The sequence below is a fragment of the Phyllobates terribilis genome, unplaced genomic scaffold (genome assembly GCF_046119375.1).
Source record: "Phyllobates terribilis strain yellow unplaced genomic scaffold, ASM4611937v1 Scaffold_9__5_contigs__length_417890890, whole genome shotgun sequence".
Lineage (NCBI taxonomy): Eukaryota > Metazoa > Chordata > Amphibia > Anura > Dendrobatidae > Phyllobates > Phyllobates terribilis.
In genome coordinates, this window is record NW_027362769.1 from 355763786 (window position 1) to 355784263 (window position 20478).

The 20478-nt window shown below is 40.8% G+C and overlaps 1 long non-coding RNA gene across 1 annotated transcript in view; it reads right to left on the reverse strand.

The window, feature by feature from the left end:
- Window positions 1-1534: 1534 nt before the first annotated feature.
- Window positions 1535-20478, reverse strand: part of LOC141161008 (uncharacterized) — a 104320-nt gene continuing 85376 nt past the window's right edge. Inside the window, exons 2-3 of the long non-coding RNA XR_012250611.1 lie at window positions 2370-2441; window positions 1535-1659 (exon numbers count right to left, since the gene is read on the reverse strand). This is a non-coding gene — a long non-coding RNA (uncharacterized lncRNA). The remainder of the gene's footprint in view (window positions 1660-2369; window positions 2442-20478) is intronic.

A 20478-nucleotide genomic window follows, 5' to 3' on the forward strand; every position in this document is an offset into this window, starting at 1 on the left:
ACCTAATAACAATTTGGCGCTGCTACAGCTCAAATATTTGAGAGGATTTCTTTTTTAAAATCTAGTTGCTGTTTGATTTTTTTCACCTGTTCTGGTCATTTGCAAGATATATAAAAATTTAATAAGGTGTAGCACAAACTAATATATTTTCCACAGGCATCACCATTTTGATGCTAGTCACTTGCCCATTGACAAAAGTGGTACTGTTGTAAGGGGGAAGACCGGGGTGTAAGAACTTTCAGAACAAGGGAACCGGAACTGCCGGGGCCGTGCCTCTTGTTGCCGGGGGAAGACAGAATGCGAGACAGGAGTCTGGTGACCCGGAAGCTGGGGGTGTGTCCAGGGAGAGAGCTGAGGAGTGAGGTGACCCTGAAGCTGGGGTCGTGTCTAGGAAGAGGGTGGAAAAGGAGTTTTTGCGAGGGAAAAGTTTCGGTGCCAGCAGCAACCTCTATGAGGTGCTCTTTGCACAACGACTTCCATTGTTATAATTAATATTTAGTGAGAATTTAAAGTGGCTGTTTAACACCAGAAAAATGTTTGCACATTTTTGGTCATGGGGTCCTGGTCACAATCTCAAGTGGCAGGTAGATTCTTCCCCCTCTATCTATCAATGCATGAAGACTGGGTCAGATCTTTAGCTAAGTCAGTCCCCTTCTTTGTCATAGTGGGCACAGTCATGATAATAACTTTTAAACTTCTGGGACCAAGTGACCATGGATAGAGTAAACCATCCATAACACTTTGAAAAAAAGTGTATATTTGTTATGCAGCTGTCTCAACTGGACAAGGCTCTGCTCCCTTCCTCATCCTTTTTTGTACTCTACATTGACTTTTACAAGTTGCCCAGTGTTTATCAATGACATCATCTCCACACCCCTGTGTTTGTTAAGACAGTATTGTGTTCAGCTACTATGTGTCTGGACTCTGCCAACATCCAGCTTCTCCTGTTGTTATTACCTCCTCAGGCTTCTTTCCTTTCTGCTGTGAATTCTACAACTTGCATCTAATCTGGTTAATCCATTGTTTGCTGTATGCATCACAAACTGTTATTAAAGTTGGTTCACATTGGTTACAACTGCTGGTGGTAAGCCCATTGCACACTACTGGCATCACAAACTGTTGTAAGAGACTGTTTTTACTATGTTACAATCTGCTGTGTATTCTATAACTTGCACCTACCCTGGTTAACCCATTGTTTGCTGTAAGCATCCAAAACTGTTATTAAAGTTTGCTCACATTACTTACATCTGCTTAGGGTTAACCCATTGTGCACCACTAGCATAACAAACTAGTCATTAGAGACTGTTCTTACTATGTTACAATATGCTGTGAATTCTATAGTTTGCATCTTCACAGGACAACCAATCATTTGCTTTAAGTATCACAAATTGTTATTAGAGTCAGTTCACACTGCATTGCTAACTGCTGTAAAATTGCAACCTATTTTTGTGTGATGCTTATGGGTGGCCAATTTCACCTGCATTTGACTTCCTCGTTCCGGGGTTACCGGTGTGTCCTGCTTCTCTTGACTGCCACCCAGCATAGCCTGTTGTCCCAGTCCTCATTGTTTCACATGTCTTCCAGCCTACTGTGCTAACGCTCCAAGCCTGTGTGTCCACCTTGACCTTTGGCTTCATGAATGCACCTCACCAGGTGAGTCTAAAAATATTAATAGGCTTCTATATTTTATATTTTAAAACTTTTGAACGTTTTTTCTTTGTCTCGCAATCCCATGAAAGGAGAAATATAACCTTTATTTCTGGATAATGGGATATTATAACATTTATAGCATATCTACAGAATATTCCATAAGTGTCTGATATATGTGGGTCCCATTTCAAGAGACCATCTTTCTCTTGAAAATGGGGTCCTGTCTTTCTGCGCATGATCGGAGGTTCAGAAGATGGCTTTTCGGAACTTCCGGTCATGCGCAGGGTACCTCTGAAGCCGGGAAGTGTACACGCGACTACAGAGGCGCAGTGACACTGTCGAAATGAGCGGCACGCTTGCGCGAGATTTGCATAAGCTGGCGATGATGCTGGCTCAAGCAAGCTATGTTTTCACACCCACAGGGGCATGATAACATGAAAAGAGGAGGAAAGCTAATGCCCCATTGACTAGTCAAAGCTTTAATTAGCATAGGAAATGGAGACAATGTCAATGTTTTTTTTTAACATTAATTAAGCTAAATAACATATTACAGGGCTGTTTAGGCAGGGAATTTAGTCATATGTATGTGAATGCTGCTGGGTTGGAGAGTATGGGGGACCTGACAGGTTCATTTTAAGGCCTTGTATTTTCTAAGGATCTTTATTTTTTTATGGGGCAAATTATAGGAAATAATAAATAATATTGAATAGATAGAGTACCTTGGTAATATGTTACTAAATTCCCAGTTCTCCTTTGTCGCCTTGTTCAACTGTGCAGCTTTTGTATGTGTACTGCAAAAAAAAAATATATATATTTTAATAGATAACCAAAAATAATCATGCCCATTATATAGAACAGAAGTACAAAGACCTCGTTACAATGAGGGAAAACTATAGACAGGCAGGAAATAATTGAAAGAACGCTCCCGCGTGTCACAGGGAGTCAGTCTTGAGATTGCAACCGTTGCCCATGGGCAGACTGGGCTAGAACTCAAAAGCCCTGCAGCCACATCCGTCCCCGAAGAGAGCCACTAACATGCCTTCTGCGGATGAGCATTAATTAGAGAAACGTCTAGGTGTATATTTAGTAATGTAAGGCCTTGAATATTCCAAGAGACTGTAATGTGAATATTATCAGAAATGATAAACATTCTCTGATGTTTTTTGATAATAGTTTAAAAATTGTTGAACAACTTACATTAGTTATATTAGTATCTCAGACGATTGTGATGGAGCCTGCAAAACCAGCTAAGGCACTGTATAGCCAATATTACGGCTCTATACGGGCAGTACTGTGATTGTGGCTAGTGTAGCAGGCAATTTTATAAGGCTACAGTAAAATATATGTAAAACTTTGTAGAATTACAATAGTGTCCCTATATAGAACCTTTATATTAGCACTTCATTATTTGTGTCTTACAATGATCATTATTTATGATGCTGTTAATTTTTCTCTGCTTGACACTTGTTATTTAGTACATTACAAGTGTACTTGCATTTTTACATTGCCATTATTTGGTACTGTCTTTTCCACAATTTTGCACACATCCATAGTGCAAGTGAATGTAAGCAACTTTGTAAATTATCTGATCAGAAAAATCTGCTTCTATCTCCTCTTATGAGTCACTTCTTTAGCCCTATCTCTTGAACTCATCTGTCAAGGTACTGTAACAAGATTTTCCAGGGCAATGGGCTCCTTCTCTGTCCATCAAGCTAGGGGAACCCTAGGCTATCCCTGTTCCCCACATTACCCCAGATGATGGAGATGCTGGGGTCTCGTACCTTGCTATGCTTCTAAATGAACTCTGAACTGTTTCCTCTACCACCTAGGAAAGTATGGGACAGACGTGTATAGGATAACACAAATCAGAAAGACAGGGGAAACAGACAGAGAAAACAGATAGGGATAAAAGGAAACTAAAATCATACTAATTCTCTCACAAAACAACAGAGTGGAAATCAAGGGAACAGTAGGAGGGACTAACCAAATGGGAAGCGGATAAGGATATACACATAATACGAAATACACACAGATATCTCCAGAGAAAACTCCAACTGACTGCTACAAAAAAAGTTTAAGCTAACACAAGCAGTGGACAAAACGCAAAGGGTAATGAGCACCCGGACAGCAACAGGATTGCCTGTAGCTCAGTAGACAGAGACGCCAGCTGACAAGCACAGGACTGATTGAATCCCGAGGCATGACATCATCACTCAACAACTAAAGATAAAAACAGCTAAAATCGTTTTAGGTAAAAATAAAATGGCTCTCTCAGAGCTGAATTCATAGCTACACTGCACAATTCTTTATATTGAAGACATCATAGCAGCTCGTCTCCACCTACCAGCTTAGAGACAACTGAATATGAGAGATAGAACCTGCATAGGGGATATCTGGTGAAAATATAGGATACAGGTGCATCTCAATAAATTAGAATATCATCCAAAAGTTAATTTATTTCAGTTCTTCAATACAAAAAGTGAAACTCATATATTATATAGAGTAATAACAAGCAGAGTGATCTATTTCAAGTGTTTATTTCTGTTACTGTTGATGATTATGGCTTACAGCCAATGAAAACACAGACGTCATTATCTCAGTAAATTAAAATAATTAACTAAAAACACCTGCAAAGGCTTCCTAAGCATTTTCAAAGGTCCCTTAGTCTGTTTCAGTACGCTCCACAATCATGGGGAAGACTGCTGACTTGACAGATGTCCAGAAGGCAGTCATTGACACCCTCCACAAGGTCCCAGTGTTCCAATTTTCATTTGGAAATCAAGGTCCCAGAGTCTGGAGGAAGAGTGGAGAGGCCACAATCCAAGCTGCTTGAGGTCTAGTGTGAAGTTTCCACAATCAGTGTTGGTTTGGGGAGCCATGTCATCTGCTGGTGTAGGTCCACTGTGTTTTATCAAGACCAAGGTCAGCGCATCCGTCTACCAGGAAATTTTAGAACACTTCATGATTCCCTCTGCTGACAAGCTTTTTGGAGATGGAAATGTCATTCTCCAGCAGGACTTGGCCCCTGTCCACACTGCCAAAAGTACGAATACCTGGTTTAAAAACAACAGTATCACTGTGCTTGATCGGCCAGCAAACTCGCCTGACCTTAACAATGTAATAGTGAGGAAGGGTGTAACCTTACCCTGGAACTGAAGTAGTTAGAATTACATATCCCCATAGTTAGGCACTCTCTGAACTACTATTAGGTCAAGTTACGGGGTTAATTTCAGTGGCGCAGTCAGTGGAGTAAGGGGGAAACGTAGTGACAGGGATAGACATTGGGAATGTCTAAAGGTTAGATATAATTCCTTGTGGGGCTTCAGTACTTTTTATCAGCCACAAGATGCCACTGCTGGGCACAGTTGTCAGTGAGAGGCAAGGCAGTTGCTAAGCAGATGGCTTAGTGGGTGGAGCCTCTGGGTGTGCTAAAAATAGCTGCAGCCGTTATTTCTGAGTCAGTTGAAGCTCTGTCAGGGACGTGACAGGAACTCTTACTTATGGACAGTCAGGGAAATTGACTGCTAGGGAAGACGGGGACTCTCTACCCTCAGACAGTGAATCCGTAGTGTGAATATCTCCTGACGCAGGAGTCCCATTAGCCGGCTGGAGAAACTCAACAGAGGTATTGAGGACCCGGGGCACTTCTAGTCTGCAGGTAGCAGAGGAAAATAGGACTCCAGGATAAACCGTGAGGGAGATAAAGGATCTGGGCACACTGTTGCTGGTGAGGAACCGTCTCTTAGGCTAAGGAATAGAAACAGAGAGATGCTTCATCTAAAGAGGACACCAGGACTGAAGATGATTTTAGCACCTGTATGGGAGACAAGAACCTGTTGGGCCTTATCCAATCTACCAGAATGTAAATATTGTAATTACTCCTTTCCCCCAAGTAAAACCCCAGTTATGGTTAATAACTTTGTGTCCTCTGAAATTATTACTGCCCTGGTCCCAGAAGAGAAATATCTGGAGACAGCCGCGACCGGATGGTGTGACGTTAGTGAAGAATGTCACATGCACAGCCACACATCAGAGGGAGGACACAAATTGTCTGTAAGGTGCCAAAGCGAGCAGGGGCCACAACTCGCCCACGACTACCTCGCTGGGGCACCTTACAACCCCATAGCTCTATGGGGTATTGTCAAGAGGAAGATGAGAGACACCAGACCCAACAATGCAGACGAGCTGAAGGCTGCTATCAAAGCAACTTGGGCTTCCATAACACCTCAGCAGTGCCACAGGCTGATCGCCTCCATGCCACACTGCATTGATGCAGTAATTGATGCAAAAGGAGCCCTGACCAAGTATTGAGTGCATTTACTGAACAGACATTTCAGTAGGACAACATTTCGGATTTTAAAAAGCTTTTTCAAGCTGGTTTAATAAAGTATTCTAATTTACTGAGATAATGACTTTTGTGTTTTCATTGGCTGTAAGCCATAATCATCAACATTAACAGAAATAAACACTTGAAATAGATCGCTCTGTTTGTAATGGCTCTATATAATATACTAGCTATTTAGCCCGTTCTACGCCCGGGTGACGAGCATTTTTATTGGTATATGGTCTCCCATGCTTGTATGTGCTGCCCCTATCCTGGTATTTGTGCTGCCCCCATCCTGGTATTTGTGCTGCCCCCATTCTGGTATTTGTGCTCCCCAATCCTGCTCCCCCATTCAGTTATGTGCTGCCCTCATCCCTATCCTGGTATGCATGGCACCCCTCATCCTTATCCTGGTATGCATGGCACCCCTCATCCTTATCCTGGTATGCATGACACGCCTCATCCCCCAATCCTGGTATGCATGGCATCCCTCACACCCAATCCTGGTATGCATAGCACCCCTCACCCTCAATCCTAGTATGCATGGTACCCCTCATCCCTATCCTGGTATGCATGGCCCCTCATCCAAATCCTGGCATGCATGGCCCCCCAGATCCCTATTCTGGTATGCATGGTATCCCTCATCCCCAAATCCTGGTATGCATGGTACCCCTCATTCCCCAATCCTGGTATGCATGGTATCCCTCACCCCTCAATCCGGGTATGCATGGTACCCCTCACCCCTCAATCCTGGTATGCATGGGACCCCTCTTCCCCCAATCCTGGTATGCATGGCACCCCTCTTCCCCCAATCCTGGTATGCATGGCACCCCACCATCCCCAATCCTGGAATGCATGGCACCCCTCATTTCAAATCTGGTATACATGGCACCCCTCATTCCAATCCTGGCATGCATGGCACCCCATCTCACATCCTGGTATGCATGGCACCCCTCATCCCAAATTTGATAAACATGGCACTCCTCATCCCAATCCTGGTATATATGGCACCCCTCATCCCCCAATCCTGGTATGCATGGCACCCCCCATCGCCCAATCCTGGTATGTATGGTACCCAATCCCTCATCCTGGTATGCATGGCTTTCTCATCCCCAATCCTGGTATGTATGGCACCCTCATCCCTATCCTGGTATGCATGGCACTCCTCATCCCCAAATCCTGGTATGCATGGTACCCCTCATCCTCCAATCCTGGTATGCATGGCACCCCTCATCTCCCATTCCTGGTATGCATGGTACCCCTCATCCCCCAATCCTGGTATGCATGGTACCCCTCATCCCTCAATCCTGGTATACATGGCACCCCTCATTCCCCAATCCTGATATGTGTGGTCCCCTCACCCCCAATCCTGGTATGCATGACACCCCTCATCCCCCAATCCTGGTATGTATGGCACACCTCATCCCCAATCCTGGTATGTATGGTACCCCTCATCCTCCAATCCTGGTATACGTGGCCCCCTCATCCCTCAATCCTGGTATGCATGGTCCTCTCACCCCCCCAATCCTGGTATGTATGGTACCCCTCATCCCCCAATCCTGATATGTATGGTACCCCTCATCCCCCAATCCTGGTATGCATGGTCCCCTCACCCCCTAATCCTGGTATGCATGGTCCCCTCATCTCCCAATCCTGGTATGCGTGGTCTCCTCATCCCCCCAATCCTGTTATGCGTGGCCCCCTCATCCCTCAATCCTGGTATGTATGGTACCCCTCATCTCCCAATCCTGGTATGTGTGGCACCCTCATCCCCCAATCCTGGTATGTATGGCCCCCTCATCCCTTTCACACTGCACATATACAAAAAATATAAACACTTATATTCACCTTTCTTCCCTGTGCTCCAGCGCTGCTCTGTCCTGTTCCCCCCAATCCTGTTATGTGTGGCCCCCTCATCCCTCAATCCTGATATATATGGTACCCCTCATCCCCCAATCCTGGTATGCATGGTCCCCTCATACCCCAATCCTGGTATGCGTGGTCCCCTCATCCCCCAATCCTGGTATGCGTGGTCGCCTCATCCCCCCAATCCTGTTATGCGTGGTGCCCTCATCCCTCAATCCTGGTATGTATGGTACCCCTCATCCCCCAATCCTGGTATGCGTGGTCCCCTCATCCCCCCAATCCTGTTATGCGTGGCCCCCTCATCCCTCAATCCTGGTATGTATGGTACCCCTCATCTCCCAATCCTGGTATGTGTGGCCCCCTCATCCCCCAATCCTGGTATGTGTGGCCCCTTCATCCCCCAATCCTGGTATGTGTGGCCTCCTGATCCCCCAATCCTGGTATGTATGGCCCCCTCATCCCTTTCACGCTGCACATATACAAAAAATATAAACACTTATACTCACCTTTCTTCCCTGTGCTCCAGCGCTGCTATGTCCTGTTCTGCCAGAGGCCGGGGGAGGAGTCCGGCGCCGGAGGACCGTGCTGTCCTGCGCCATTTTTGTCTTCAGTAAAATGGCGCCGGATAGCGCTATGCGCACGCGCCGATTCTGACGCCTTCACTCCAGCCCCAGTCTCCGGCGAGAAGAGAGGCGCCGCGGCAACGCTCCTCCCGGTCAGGTAAGTATGTAAGTATGTAAGTTCAGTGTCTACACATACCGCGATCTTCGGCGCCATACACTCCTCTTATCTGTAACGGCTCCATGCGTTCTTCTGTCTGGAGCCAGTCTGCGCGTCGCTCATGCGCAGTCTATAAAGGCTTCTGACAGAGGGATGCTTGGCCAGTTATATTATAGATGAGTTTCACATTTTGTATTGAAGAACTGAAATAAATTAACATTTTGATGATATTCTAATTTACTGAGATGCAGCTGTAGATGATTGATAGATAGATAATAGATAGATAGATAGATAATATATACATGATAGATAGATAATAGATAGATGATAGATATACATGATAGATAGATAGATAGATAGATAGATAGATAGATAGATAGATAGATAGATGATAGAAAGATAGATACATAGATAGATAGATAGATTTTTTTTTTTTTTTGCTAGTGTGAACATGCCTCTGTTTCTTGTATGTCTGCCATCTTAGACCTCAGTTCACATTGTCTGGTTTTTTGACTTGTTTGCATTCTGTGCAATTTAAGGGTGTGGTATGCCCTTTGTTGAGCTGATTGGTATATATGTAGCTTACCACGGGCCTAGGTGGTCTGGAGTTGGGACCCGGTCCTATTTGTCTACCCTTTTATATGCATTACTTCAACTTTGATATACAGTAAGGTTTTTAATATAGGCAGTATAGGTACCGTCCCAATTTAGGGTCACCTTGCCGCTGGTGGGACGGCTTGTATACTTTTTTTGATCAAAAATAGTTCACTAAGTACCCTATATTTATTATGCAATTTTGCTTTACATTTATATATAATTATGGTAGGGTATGAGATATATTTTTGTCTTTCTTTTTTGCTAGATAGATAGATAGATAGATAGATAGATAGATAGATAGATAGATAGATAATAGATATAAGATAGATAGATAGATAGATAATATATATATATATGATAGATAGATAGATAATAGATATATGATAGATAGATAGATAGATAGATAGATAATAGATATAAGATAGATAGATAGATAGATAATATATATATATGATAGATAGATAGATAATAGATATATGATAGATAGATAGATAATAGATATATGATAGATAGATAATAGATATAAGATAGATAGATAGATAGATAATAGATAGATAGATAGATAGATAATAGATATATTATAGACAGATAGATAGATATATAATAGATAGTAAATAGATAGATAGATAGATAGATAGATAATGGATAGATAGATAGATAGATAGATAGATAATAGATATAAGATAGATAGATAGATAGATAATATATATATATATGATAGATAGATAATAGATATATGATAGATAGATAGATAATAGATATATGATAGATTGATAATAGATATAAGATAGATAGATAGATAATAGATAGATAGATAGATAGATAATAGATATATTATAGACAGATAGATAGATATATAATAGATAGTAAATAGATAGATAGATAGATAGATAATAGATATATGATAGATGGATAGACAGATAGATAATAGATATAAGATAGATAGATAGATAGATAGATAGATAATAGGTATATGATAGATAGATAGATAGATAATAGATAGATAGATAGATAGATAATAGATAGATAGATGATAGATAGATAATAGATAGATAGACAGATAGATAGATAGATAATAGATAGTAAATAGATAGATAGATAATAGATATAAGATAGATAGATAGATAATAAATAGATAGATAGATAATAGCTATATGATAGAAAGATAGATAGATAGATAGATAATAGATAATAGATAGATAGATAGATAGAGATATATATATAGATAGATAGTCTGTATATCTATCTGTCTATATACACATATATTCATACTACACTTTTATTTTTGCTCAAAATAAATATATTGTATAATTGGATATTTTTACTATGATCACATATCATATTCTTGTAATATAATTAATATATTGTATTTATCACTAATAATTGTATTTCTAGCATCAATAATTTGTTCTTTTGCCTGCAGGTGTCACCATTGCTGTCCAGAGATGAAAAGAGAAATAATACTGTGATAGAAATGACTGCTGTCTATATGGTGCACAGTCATTTACTATGTAGATAAATAAATACAAAGTAGTATCAAGGGCAATAATAAAAATACCAATAATAATAATAATAATAATAAAATACCTAAATATTAATATTAATAATAATTGAAAAATAAAAGAACAACAATCACTGCTAAATCTGCACAAATACATTCACTTCTAAGAAAAAGATCAGAACTGGGCATCAAGGTAGGACCAACGTTAGAGGCCCTTTTGCTCCCATATATCAAGGGAAGGGGGAAGGACCCCTTTGTAAGAACAGCATTTGTTCTTTTCTTCATCAAGGACATTGTCGGACTAAAACACTCCATCTCACACCATGCCGGGCGGCAGAAGTAGTGCAGGGGGTGCTGTGAGATGTAATAACTTGATGAATTTGGCTTTTATTGATGGAATTGTGGGTCTTTACTATGGGTAAGTAATAATCATACTTATATTCAGACTTGCCAACTTGACTTTCTAGGGTAGGTCAGAGGCCCTGAAAACTTTTCCCCTTTACCATGGCCATACCCTTGTTTCCTCCTCCGGGCATGTTCACAATATTCCCACTGATACCCTAGATCACCAAGGAGAAAACTAAAATCCCTTTACAGTCCCAGACCACAGCTAATGTCCTTATTAACCCCTTTACCACTCTAGACCACCAAAGATGTTAAAAGTACTTCCTCTGCTACCCTAGACCACCAGGGATCTTACCAGTAACTTTTTTTTCTACTCGAAACCACCATGTATATAACCAAAACCTATACACTGTCGTAGATGACAGTTGATGTTCCTATTAAACCTTTTACTACTCTAGACCACCAGGGATATAATTAAATTACCTTCAGTTCCTTAGATCACATTTATCACGCTTATCAATCTTTTTACTGCTCTACACCACCAGGAATGTTACCAGTAACTTCTTTGCTACCCTAGACCTCCAGGGCTGTAGCCAAAAGCCCTTTACTGCCCTGTATAACAAGTGTTATTCTCTCTAAAGCTTTTACTAGCCTAACTTAACGAGGAACTTTACCAGTAACCTCTTTACTACCCTAGATCACCATGGATATAAATAAATTACCGTCAGTGTCTTAGATCACATTTATTGTTCCGATTAATCTTTTAACTACTCTATACCACCAGGAATGTTACCAGTAACCGTTTTCCTACCCTAGACCACCAGGGCTGTAACCAAAACACCTTTACTGCCCTGGATAACAAGTGATATTCTTTGTAACGCTTTTATTAGTCTAAATGACCATAAACTTTACCTGTAACCTCTTGCTACCCTAGACCACCAGGGCTGTAACCAAATCCCCTTTACTGCCCTGTATAACAAACTATATTACTTTGAAAAGTCTAAACCACCAGGGATTTTACCAGTAACCTCTAGACTACCAGGAATATAACTAAAACTTCTTCTGTCCCATAGATCACAATTGATGTTACCATTTTATCCCCCTAGACCACCAGTGACCGTACGCTTATTCATTTTCTATAGAGAAAATTATTTTTGCTTGTTTAAATATATTATTTAATAAGTTTTAATTTTCAGATATCACATGCTGAGATTACACAAAGGGGTCTATAATTGTCTATATTGATCTATTCACATTAATTGTGAACTACACTACATTATAAGTATGCTGCACTAATTCCTGCTCCAACAGTAAAAAGGGGCAGACATTATTTTCACAGTTTTTTGACAAGCAGAAAAGAAAGATAGCGACAACATCTTAGAGGAAACGTTCTCTTGCAGGCAACAAGAAAAGTCTCCAGATTTAAGCTGAGCCATTTTAGAATATTACAGACTAAAGTGGGAATTATTAAGTCAGGATAATACATAAGTGGGCAATATTCAACGTGTTAGAGCTGGGTATTGGAAGGGACCAGAAGTAGCATAAATACGCCTGGCTATGACAAACAGCCTCAATATGTGGGAGCTGTGGGACACGAATTTCTACTTTGCGTCAGGACTCAGTCTTAAATATTTTAGATATGAAAGAAAGCTATGCGTAGGAATAAAATAATAATGCCTGTGTGGCTTACTTTGAGGTGCATTTATTTATTTCACGCTGTTTATATAGAGCCAGCATACTCCATGGTGAAGTACAAAACTTTTAAATATGTAGCATGAAGCTCCTAGACCCAATGCAGATTCTGTACCAGGAAATCCAATTATAAGATTGACGTCTACTTATTCAGCTTCTAAATCCACTTAAATATCCAAGCTCAGGTGCTGCTTTTACCTCTGCAATTATTTTAGGTGCACCCCTGCTTACAATAAGGGTGGTGCTTAGAGATGAGCCAATCTGGAAAAATTTGGATTCGCCTTTTATGGGCAAATTTTCCCAGGAAAATTGATTTGTAGAATAACTTCTCGAGACTCCGGATCATAATAACTGTAAGGTGTAAAAAAAGAAAAAATGTCATCACTCATCTTTCCGGCCCCTCCACTATTCCCCGTCACCCATCCGGTCCTCGTCGCATCTTCAGATCGATGCCGCTCAAGCTTTCACACTGAGCAGGGACTTCCCTCTTTGATGAAGTGCAGGAGGGTTTGCACGCTTGCGCAGAATTTTTCAAGCCTCATCAAAGCAAGAAGTCTCAGCCCAACGTGAGAAAGCCGAGGAACATGCGTCAACAATATGAAGATGCGTCGAGGACCAGGCGGGTGATGTGAAGATTCCGGAGAGATGAGCGGTAAGGTGAGTATAAGGATTTAAAAAAAAAACACTTTAATGGCCTTTTGCGGTTCAGAAAAAGGCATCCATTGGCCATCATTTTGCTGAATCTGCGCAAAAGCTAATGACAAAAAAATCAGTATTTTGTCGAATGCAGATTTTTGTAAAATTTGAGAAGAATTCGATTCCACTCTAATGGTATCATAATCTAATTTTTTGTTGCAAATAAAAACACTAATTTTCACATGCCATGGGTTCATGAATAAGAAATGAGAGCAAAAAGATGGTACCATTTTTAAACCCATAGGCACGAAAACGGTTGTCCATCTTTGGGATAATTTTTAATTTATTTATTTGTTTTTACTCAACTACATGTATTTTTGGCTAAATATCAGTTTTGCTGCTGGGCTTCATTAAAAAATTTTCACTGTCTTTCTTTTCCAGGCTATTTTTTATTTTTTGGAAATTCAACTTTGATGTGGTCATAGAGTAGTTTTGAGTACCACAGAAAAAGACAGATGAAAGATATACCACTGGCTGACAGATTCTCAGTTCTTTTTTTTATTTTTCAACCCCTTTAAGCCCCAAAAAAGAATAATTCAAAATAGCAGCTGGTCGGCCACCATTATTCTCGAACCACAGAAAAATTCAGGTTCCAGCAAAAAAAATTGGATGTCAGACAGAGCACAAAGTGACTCAGCCTGCTTCATTAAAGTCATTGGCCCCGATGGTGGATCTAATTTTTCAGGGCTTCAGATGAAAGCCATTAATGGAGCCACTGTTGTATGGCTAAAACTTAATGTGAACCCAGTCTAATAAATTGTAACTGTTCAAGTTCACTCGGCAGCTCTAAAGAGGGCTATCAAAAAGGTTTGACGCTAGCTACTCCATTTTCCAAATCTTAGAGGTTGCCCTGACCTCCATCCTTTAAAGGGGTTATCCATTGCTAGTACAACCTCTTTTTGAACTAACTGTTTGGCCCCGATAAAATGGAAAAAACCTACACTCACCTCCCGTGCTGGCACTGTTCCCACAGTATTAGCATTCGTGTTCTCGGAGTTCTCTGCGGTGGAATGACACGTGATGGTGCGGTGGAATGACACGTGATGCCCGGCGCCCAATCAGTCAATGTCTCTGCCTTCGGACAAATCGAACATGAAGTGGAAGTCTGAGCTGCAGGCGATCCCAGATGTCCTCTTCATGTTAATTTCAACAGGAGGCGGGCAGTGATGCCAGCACTGATTGGGTGCCAGGCACCACGTGTCATTCCACAGCACCAGAGCTCCGGGAACACGAATGCTGACACCGCGGGAAAAGTGCCAGCACGGGAAGTGAGCATAGTTTATTTTTCTATCATCGAAGCTAAACATTTAGTTCAAGAAGGGGTTGTACTATTAGTGGACAACCCATTTAACACCTATACAGGTATCTGGACTTAACAGTGACACCTTGGCTGGGTCCACTGAATTAACTGCTGTTCGGTGGTGCGAGCTGGCAAAAAGAATGGTTCAGTAGCCAGGTCAGAAGTAGGAGGTCAGTACAGGGACAAAATAACAAGGCAGGAGAGTAGTCAAACAACTACTAGTAGGTCAAAATCAGGAATGTCTACAGGGAGTCAAAGCAAGATATTGAGAAGTTCTCTTGGTGCAAGTCAAATTATAACTAGCAGTGGACAGTAGGCTTTCAGGAGCTTAAATACCCCGCAGCCACACCCAGGCCACACAGAAGGAAGCAAACATTGAAAATATAACTCCTGATCTCCAAGTATTGACAAAACTACAAGTTCCAGAAGACATGGAACTAGAGTTGTCTCCTCGCGCCACCCGTAAGAAGAGCACAATGCCACCTGGCAACATAAGCAGAGAAAGGCACTGACACAGATGTCACATAAATATTTCAGTTTTGGATTACGCAGGGAAATCAGAGTAATTTTAGAAAGCCCACTAGGAGAACTTACAGAGTGGAAATTTCCCTGGTACCTTTGGCTCCCATTGTGTCCATGAGGATTTGGATTATTATTATTAATCAATATGATGCCTGTCTCCTGCCAGTCTCTTTGCTCTATCTTTTGGCAAGGACGAGTATGTACTTGCTGCAACTAATCAGTGGCTGCAGTGGTCATATGTTTTTATGATTGTAATAGGATGAATAAAGACTGACTTATTAAATCAAATTCTTGCCTTATTGACATGTGACCACTGCAGCCAATCATTGAAGAGATCAACAGAAATTGGGCAGCAATAGGGAGGAGCGTTAACAGATCAGTTGTTGAGTATAGATTTTCTTGCAAATGTTCAGGCCATGCTTGGACAACATCTTTAATCACATTCTTTTGTATTTTCTTCTTTTACATTTAGAATTGTTATTTTTGCTTTAATTTTATACTGTATTATTAGTTGCATCATTATTTTTCTTTTTTTTTTACCTTAAAGGGAATCTCTCACCAGATTTTTGCTATCACATCTGAGAGCAGCAAAACCGAAGAAATGATGTGAACTATAAACTAGCATATATACAAAGTGTAAGAGCACGTTCATACTGTGGCCATTTCACAGACAAAACCCAAGAGAAAAAACAAAACAAAAACAAAAACAAAATGAGCATATACCCTACAGCAAGTTAATAAGTCAATTATGATAATAAATGTGAATAACATATGGTACTTAGTGCTATTTTGTTTTTAAAAAAAAGCATAAAAGCCTTTCCACCATGACAAGGTGAACCTATCGGGACAGTCGTAACCTGTCTGTAGAATTAAAACCTCACCTTATGTCAAACAATTTCAATGTGAATAAGGGCAGAGTAAGACTGACACCCCCATACATGGGAAGCTATACAGGTCAAATACTTAGCTCAGAAAAGGCGAGGCATGCCCCCTGTTTGTACACAATACAATAAATTACAGCAAAACCAAAGAAATGAGCCGGAGTATAAGCTGGTATACGTGCTAAGTATAAGAGAACGTGGCCATTTGAAAACACAAAACCCCTAAAAAAAGTAAAAAAATGAGCATATACGCTACAGCAAGTAAATAGTAATAGTACATTTAAATAACAGGGGACTTAGTTAACGCTATTTTGATTGAATGAATAATAAAAACCATATGAGAACAGCATAATGTCAGAGCAGAGACCCTGATTCTGGTGATATATCACTTACTTTACTGTTTGCTGCAGTTTTTATTAAAATCACAGTTTTATTTGCTGCAGATCTGCCAGTTCGCTGAATGCTGAGCTCTGTATAACCCCACCCACATCATTGATTGGTGGCTTTCTGTGTACACCGTGCAGAGGCAGAAAGTTGCCAATTGGTGCTGGGGGCGGAGTTAGACTACCTAGCAGCACATTTACTAGTCCTCTAGTGATTATCGCCTCCTAATAAAACACTGATTTTATAAAAACTACACCCAACAGCCTAGTAAGTGACACATTGCTGGATTCAGGGTTTCTGCCCCTACATCATAGCGCTCTCAGATTAAGTGGCAAAAATCTGGTGACAGGTCCCCTATAAATATATTTTTCTCTGTTTTCAGCAATTTAGTGATGAAATTTTATCCAACCTTTTGATTAGAGCAAATATTTGTAGAGAGGGACAGGCTGCGCTGGGAAATTGACTTAAACATTATTATGTAGCGATGGCTTCAGCCAAGAGAGTCCTGGGAAGATTGATACACACAATGAATCTTCTCAAGCTGTGTCTGCAAAGATTCATAATACCGCAATGAGAAGTGCTTCCAAATCCTGCTCGGCAGGGCCAATGTCATCACAATCCACTTTATTCCCCCTGACGCCAAAGGCCGGTTCAGGTGCAATATAAGGCCAAGCGAGTGGAAACACCTAACAGCAGTAGGCACTGGTAAAAGACAAGAATAATTACCTGATATGTTAGAGGAACCTGTCAACTCGACAGACGTAATTCAAGGACGTAAAAAAGTATCTGCCCCCTTCTGATCTTCGAATTAAAAGTAATACTGGATTATGTGATCTATAATGTCCAAGGAACATTGACTTTCACATAATGAAATGGGAGACGATCACTGGTCTTGATTAATGTCCTAAAATGTCTATGTGTGTTCATGAACCTGGGAAATTGTTTGGGATGTTTTTCTGGTTTCCATTTGTGTATTTTTTACATGGGTGCAGTATGTGCATATGTACACTGGGAGTACTGTATATGCGGTGTATATGATAATGTTATTGTATTGCAGTATTATCTGAGCATTGTATGACGGTGGTATTATGTGAGCTCTATATGCTTCTATTATTTCAGTACTGCAAGATATGTTATATTACAATATTATCTGAGCCTTGTATGATGGTGATATTTTGTGAGCTCTCTATGCAACCACTATTTCAGTACTGTATGATATTATATGTTGTATTGCAGTATTATCTGAGCATTATATGATGGTGGTATTATGTGAGCTCTATATGTTACTATTATTTCAGTGCTGTATGATATGTTATTGTATTGCAGTATTATCTGAGCATTGTATGACAGGGTAATTTTGTGAGCTGTATATGCAACCACTATTTCAGCACTGTATGATATGATATGTTGTATTGTAGTATTATCTGAGCTTTGTATGATGTTGGTATTTTGTGAGCCCTGTATGTTACTATTATTTCAGCGCTGTATGATATGATATGTTGTATTGCAGTGTAGGGGGCTGCTGGGTGATGAAGACATCGGGTCAAGAAGGGGTTGTTAATTGTCTTTATATTTGTTATATGTTTATGTGATTTATGATAAAGTGTTTCTTGTGTGAAATCCCTATGGCCGATTATTGTATGCCGGTTCTCCTATAGGCTTTGCCTAAGGCTGTCCCTGGGATGTGGGAGGTCTGCCCAGTAGGGGGAACCATACAATAGAGATAGGGATTTAGTACACTACACTGCTTAGACACTAGGTAGTAAAAAGAGGGGTTACATCATTAGCTGGTAGGAGTTACAGCCTTAGAGCAGTTTTTATAGAAAATCATTTCCTGGTTGCAGACAGTGTAGTTGGGGGCGAGTGAGTAGTGAGGAGCATTAGACATTGTATGCCTGCCATTAGGGGAGGCATGTGTCAGGTCACCTCATCCCTGGGTTCAAGACCCGATTGCACAGGACTGGTGTAGGTTCTGTCCCATGTACAGAGAGAGAGACAGAGTGTGGAGGAAGACTGAGCAGACAGGAAAACAGACTCCATCAGCAGTAGCTGCAGTGAAGAAGAGTATTACTAGTGCAAGTTATCAGAACAGAATGAGGACACATTTGAGACGGAATCTGGACGCCGGCAGAGTCCTAGGCTCATGGCCTGTCAAAGGTACTCAAGGCAAGGCCTCTATATCCGTAGAGGGGAGATTGTTAGCTGGGTCCCAGAAGAAGTGAATGATGTCGGGTCTCAGGAAGGGATGAGAGCAAATACTGGAAAGGCACATTACCAAGAGTACTTCACTAACCAAAGAACTTGTCTTGATTTGTATAATGCAGCCATGCATGGAAGAATTGCACAGTAAAAGTGAGTCTGTTAACTAGAGATGAGCGTTGTTCTACTCGAACTGTTCGCCAATCTCAAATTCGAGCTGTTTTGGGCGGTGTTCGAGCCGTTCGGCGAACACGAACAATTTGATAAAAATTCGGCTGTTCGAGGTTATGTTCGATAACTGTTCGTGCACCAAAATCATAACTGGATTTTTTCTCAGTAATGATGAAAATTAATGTTAATACGCAGTTTGAGTGTACAGCGGGGCGGGGGGAGGGGCAGGGGATGGATCTCTGCAGGAACAATGAAGATCTCCATTTTTTTTTCTCTTTCCCGCATTTACAGTGGGGAGGTGCAATCTGTCAGCCTATCAGCAGCGCACACACGGAGCGAAGTGCTTTTTTTCACACAAGCAAGGGCATCTGTCATTGGCAGTGTATGTCACATGTCCTTGCCCTATAAGACCAAGCCATTTTCCCCGTCGCCACCATTTTCTCACTGCTGCAGCTGCGTGTTAGACGGCACCGCTGTTGCTGTGTGCGCTATACCTTGTTAATTTCAAGCCAATTTTCGCACAAATATACAGATAGCTTGGGAGTAGGGAATCGTTGTGATTGCAGTCCTTTTAAGGACTAGGTTACAGCATTTCCTACGACTTTTATCAGGGAGGTCTGTGCTCTTAAATAGATAGGTTGTGGGAGTAAAGACTAATTGTAATTGCAGTCCTTTTCAGGACTAGGTTACATCAGTTCCTATCAGTTTTTGCCAGGCAGGTCTGTGCCAGTGCTGTGCAAGTTTTTTTCACAGCATTTGGCTGAATCTAGCAAAGCTAATCCTTTTTGGCCTATTGCAGAGTGTGTTAGTCTGTGGAGTAGCCTATCTGTGCTGCAAGATATACCACCTGTGTATAGAATACCAATTTTTTTACTGCACCTAGTGAAGTAAAATCTTTTGGGCATAGCATCATTCTATTAGTCCATCTATACTGACCTCCATCAGGTTGCAAATTAAAACTAATTTTTATCTGCATCTACAGTACCTCTGAAAAAATATTTGGACTTCTAGCTGTGTGTGGGACTTGTTGTATTAGTCCATCTATACTGACCTCCATCAGGTTGCAAACTGAATATATTTTTTTCTGCATCTACCTCTGAAAAAATATTTGGGCTTCTAGCTGTGTGTGGGTCTTGTTCTATTAATCCATCTATACTGACCTCCATCAGGTTGCAAACTGAATATAATTTTTTTCTGCATCTAGCTCTGAAAAAATATTTGGCCTTCTAGCAGTGTGTCGGACTTTCTCTATTAGTCCATCTATACAGACCTCCATCAGGTTGCAAACTGAATATATTTTTTTCTGCATCTACCTCTGAAAAAATATTTGGGCTTCTAGCTGTGTGTGGGTCTTGTTCTATTAATCCATCTATACTGACCTCCATCAGGTTGCAAACTGAATATAATTTTTTTCTGCATCTAGCTCTGAAAAAATATTTGGCCTTCTAGCAGTGTGTCGGACTTTCTCTATTAGTCCATCTATACTGACCTACATCAGGTTGCAAATTAAAAATAATTTTTATCTGCATCTACAGTACCTCTGAAAAAATATTTGGGCTTCTAGCTGTGTGTGGGACTTGTTGTATTAGTCCATCTATACTGACCTCCATCAGGTTGCAAACTGAATATA